Source organism: Arachis duranensis, chromosome 5 (genome assembly GCF_000817695.3).
Source record: "Arachis duranensis cultivar V14167 chromosome 5, aradu.V14167.gnm2.J7QH, whole genome shotgun sequence".
In the NCBI taxonomy this organism is placed as follows: Eukaryota; Viridiplantae; Streptophyta; class Magnoliopsida; order Fabales; family Fabaceae; genus Arachis; species Arachis duranensis.
In genome coordinates, this window is record NC_029776.3 from 65,585,164 (window position 1) to 65,590,417 (window position 5,254).

Genomic DNA, 5,254 nt, shown 5'->3' on the forward strand with positions numbered 1-5,254 from the left:
CACCTTTTTTAGAGAAACATGCAACTTCTTTCCATAATTATCCCACATTGACCTTCTCCTCCAGCATTTCTTCATTAGCTTCTAGCACTAGAGGTTGATGGTTTTCAAGAGTATCAAAGAGTAGTCATTTTTCAATGGTCTCTTCTACTAAGACATTAATCAGATTGATCTACATGCAATTCTGTGCTTCACATGGGTGTTGCATGGTTTTGAAGACCTTAAAACTCAATTGCTCATAATGGACTCTTAATGTTAATTCTCCCCTTTGAACATCTATGAATGCATGTCCAGTGGCTTGGAAATGCCTTCCTAGAATGATAGAAGCATTATCACTCTCCTCCATGTCAAGAACCACAAAATCTGCAGGGAATATAAAACCCCCTACTTTAACCAACAAGTTTTTCACCACTCCATGAGAGAGCTTTATTGACCTATGAGCTAATTGGAGGGAGATTTAACTTTTTCTATTTGCATATTCTTCATCATGGACAGTGACATTAAGTTGATACTTGCTCCTAGGTCACATAGTGCTTTCCCAATAGTAATGTCTCCAATAGTGCATGGGATTTGAAAACTCTCTGGGTCCTTTAATTTATGAGGCAACTTCCTTTGAATAATAGCACTACATTCCTTGGTGAGGATCACATTTTCATTTTCCTTGAGGGTCTATTTCTTGGTTAGCAACTACTTCATGAATTTTGCATAAAAAGGCATTTGTTCGAAGGCCTTTACAAATAGAATATTGATTTGTAACTTCTTGAACACCTCTAGGAACTTGGAATATTATTGCTGCTGAATCTCCTTTTACAACCTTTATAGGAATGGAATTCTAGGTGCATACGTTCTCTCTCTTGTGGTTTCTTTTGGAGATTGAGGTGGTGGTGTATAAATATTTTCTTGTTGCCTATTTTTCTCCTCTGATGGTTATTCTTTTCTTTTGTTTACTGTTTACCCAATTACATATCCAAATTCTTTATAGAGACCTCTTGATTCTTGAAGTTGGCTCTTGTCTCCATTATAAACTCCTTGGTTTGTTGCATGAATTCTTTGGAAAAGGCTTCTGAAAATTTTGTGATTGTGTTGAGGATGACCCTTGTTAATATGGAGTGTTGAAATTCCTCTAGCCTTGATTTCTCTACCTAAAATTTGGATGGTTTCTCCAACCTGGATTATATGTCTTTGAGAATGGGTCATTTTGTGTATTTCTTGAAAAGTTGCCCATATAATTCACTTGCTTCTGAGAGAGTTGATCGTCTTTCAATAATTGACAATCTTCATCTTGATGAGTTCCTCCAAACAAGTTGCATGTAGTGGTTTATGTCCTTACAACCGAGACATGTATGTTACCCAATTGTTTAGTGAGTGAATTGATTTGTTGAGATATGACTTTGTTTTGTGCCAAGAGAGCATCTAGTGTATCTAGCTCCATGACTCCTTTCTTTACTATTCTCTCATTAGCATACATGTAGTGGGTATTAGTCACTGTCTCTATTAACTCTATAGCTTCTTCGGGTGTTTTCCAGCACAATGATCCTCTCGTTGAAGAATCAATTAACGTTTTGGAAGCTTGAGATACTCCATCACAGAATTTTTGTTGTTGCAACCATTTAGGGAAAGCATGATGAGTACATTTCCTTAGCATCTCCTTATATCTCTCCCATGCCTCACAAAGTTATTCTCCCTCTTTTTGAGTGAACGTGTGAATGTCATTCCTCAACCTTGCTAGCTTTTGAGGAAGAAAGTACTTGGTCAAGAACATATTCACTATCATTTCCCAAGTTGCTATACTTCCCAATGGTTGAGATTGTAGCCACTGTTTGGCTCTATCCCTTAAACAGAATGGAAACAACCTCAATCTTATAGCTTTGGAGGAAACTCCATTGCTCTTGATCGTGTCACATATTTACAGAAAATTGGATACATGCATATTCGGTTCCTTTTATGGATTGCCACTAACTTGGTCTTGCTATGCCAATTGAATGAGAGAAGGCTTCAACTCAAAGTTGTTAGCCTCAAGAGCAGACCTCATTATGCTACTACCACAACTGTCGGTGGTAGGAGTGATAGAATCTCCAAGAGTCCTCCTTGAATGTTTAAAAATCCTAGAATTCTTGAATGCTGGAACCATGAAAGTGGAGTGCTTCGGAGGCAGTAATTTTTAATTGGAAGAAATAAATGGTGGAGAATGTCTAGGGTTTCGGAAATGTTCATGTTTCCAGGGTAATTACACTTTGTTAACATAGTTCAAATGCATGAAAATCTCTGTTCACGATGAATCATAAGTAATCGATTTTTGATGTCTCAACTCATCGATTTCTTCCCAATTAACCAACCTCCAATGTATTGGTCAATCGATTAATTGAAAAGGTTAAGTGCAAAATCTAATTCAGTTCCTCATAAGATTCAAAAGTAGTCCTTAGGTCAAATTATACTTCACGAATCCAAGCTAGTCCTGTCCGATTGAGTCTTATAAGAAAACACAATTTCAAGAATTGTCCTAATCCAAATTATATGTCACATATTTAAAACAAGGGAAATTGAAAATCATGCATTGTGTCGCACATTTAGAAAATCACTATTTCTAGTCGATTTAAAAAGTCATCTGAAGGAGTTTTCAAACACAATTTGAATATCAGTTCTGTTGAATTAGTAAACAAATCCAAAACAGAATTAGCACACCTGTTGATGCTACTAATCCTTTAGTGATGAAGAACGAAATACTCAATCATGAAACAAATCAATGCAATACTTTAACACAACAGAAAATTTAGATTAATTAACTATCGAAACATGAACAGAGCTCTTAACCCTTTGACAAAGGTTTAGTGACTCATGGTGGGTGGAAAATCAACAATGAAATTGTCACGAAGGAACTAGGTTATGGCTGTGAATGTAATTCACTTATTTTTTACCTAGTTGATACGTAAAAATGAGATTTCACGTACAACCGGCAAGTATACCGGGTCGCATCAAGTAATAAAACTCACTAAGAGTGAGGCCGATCCCACGGAGATTGGTAGATTAAGCAACTTTAGTTAATGGTAAATTTAGTCAAGCAAACATGGTTTTAATTTCATGAGGTTTGTGATTTTTGAACATAATTACAAGAATTTAAATGGCAAAGAATTTAAAGAACTAGAAGAGAGAAATAAAATGAAAGTAAATAGCGGAAACTTAAAGTGCAAGAAACTTAAATGACATCAAAGATAAATTGCAAGGAATTAAAGGTTGCAGAAATTTAAATAACATAAGAGTAAATAGCAAGAACTAAAGGAACAAAATGTAGACAACAAGAATAGTAAATTGACAGAATGTAGAAGGGAATTGGGTTATGGGTATTCAAACAACTAGAAGCAAAAGTAACAAGAATTAATGGTGGAGAGGATCATTAGGGATCAGAGATGCAAGTTTTCATGAATTGATGTTAGTTAAGTCCTTCTCAATCATGGGTATAGATCCATGGCAAGTGGTTAATTGAATCCCAATCTCTTGGTGGCAATGGTGGTTGAATCTTTAAAGAACAAGAGTTTCCTCTTTAGATTAACCACTTGAATTGAGTAGGAAAATAGGAGTTCATCAATGCATTCAAACAAGCAGAGCTCTTCCCCCTAATGAAAGTGGGGTTTAGTGAATCATAGCTCCAATTTCAACAACAATTGCCATAAACAAAAATTAAACTCAGTGTAAAGAAAAGAAGAAGAAGAAGATGAAGAAGAAGAAGAAGAAGAAAAAATGCTTAAAACTTAAAAATCAAGAAGAGAAGTTCCAAGAAGAACCAAAATAGCTCTCGCCGGTATCCTCCCGGAAATGCTAGAGAGTTCTCAAAATAAAAGTGCTAAGAGTCTAAAAAGTCTAAGTGTCAAAAGTCCTTTTCAAGTACAAACTCAATCTCTATTTATATTAGTCCTAAAACTCCTTCAAAGATCTTCAATTGGGCTAGCAATGTGGGCTTTCTCTTTGTTGAATTTCTGGTTCAATTCAAGAAGTTGCTAGCCTTTGTGAGGAATAAAGGAAGCAGAGCAAGTTGGCAACAATTCTGGCCCATTGAGGGGCGTTATTGGCAACAACTCTAGGCTTAATGCACGTTGGCAACGTGCATGGTGTTTTCCTGGAAGTGAGGTTTTAGACTTGGGCGTTGCTGGCCCAAGTTATTGCCAACAACTTGCTTTTCTTCTTCTTGACTCTTCTCTCATGTCTAATGTTGCCCAGAATTTGAGTGTCAATCCTCTGCTTCAATATGGACTATTATATATCATTGGAAAGCTCTTGATGTCTTCTTTCCAATGCCATTGGAATCACCTCATTTGGACTTTCCTAGCTCAAGTTATGCTTCCTCAAAGAAGGTAAGGTCAAGCTGCCAAGTTGTTGCCAAAAACGCACCCATTCTCCCACGTTGGCAACGTGCCCGTGCCTAGCCTCCCAAGGCAGGGACACGAGGCTGGCGTTGTCACCAAGCACGCCTCCTTGCTAGCACGTTGGCAACGTGCCCGTGCTCCTTCCAGGGCTCATCTCTAGCCTTCAATTTTTGCTTGTCACGTTGCCTTAGAGAACGCCTTTAGAAGCTGGCGTTGGCAACGTGCTCGAGCCTTCCTCAAGGCTCTATGCTCGTTGCTTGGCGTTGTCCTTGAACACGCCTATGCTTCCTGGCATTGGCAACGTGGTTGGCGCCCTTCCTGGCGTTGGCAACGTGGTTGGCACCCTTCCTGGCGTTGGCAACTTGGTTGGCACCCAGGACTTGGTGCCTAGCCAAGCAACCATTCCTGGCGTTGCCTTAGAACACGCCAATGCAAGTGGCGTTGGCAACGTGCTTCTATTTGCTGGCCCAAGATCTTGCTCCTGGCATTATTGAAGAACACGCCAGTTCATTTCCAAGTTAGCAACGCTCTCGTGTGCCCATACTCCTAGCTTGCATGCGTTGCCAAGGAACACGCCCATGGTTCCTAGCTCAACAACGTGCTCGAGCTCCCCTTTGGTGCCAAAGTTGCTTGCTACGTTGCCAAGGAACACGCCTTCATAACTTGGCGTTGGCAACGTGCATCTCCTTTTCCTGGGCCAAGTTTTCCATTCAATGTTGTTTGCCTGCGTTGTCCTCAAACACGCCCCTCATCTCTAGGCCAGCAACGTGCTCGAGGCTCTAAACTAGCTCTCCAAGATTGCTTGGCGTTGCTCTGAATAACGCCTATGGTTCTTGGCGTTGGCAACGCCAGCTTCTCCTCCTCTTGGGCCAAGTTTGCTTGTGTGCGTTGTCAAGGAA

The 5,254-nt window shown here is 39.4% G+C and overlaps 1 non-coding gene across 1 annotated transcript; it reads left to right on the forward strand.

Moving 5' to 3' along the window:
• Positions 1-1,613: 1,613 nt before the first annotated feature.
• On the forward strand, positions 1,614-1,720 carry LOC127747821 (small nucleolar RNA R71). The gene has a single exon (XR_008009768.1). It is a non-coding gene; the product is annotated as a small nucleolar RNA R71 (small nucleolar RNA).
• The last annotated feature ends 3,534 nt before the right edge of the window (positions 1,721-5,254 follow it).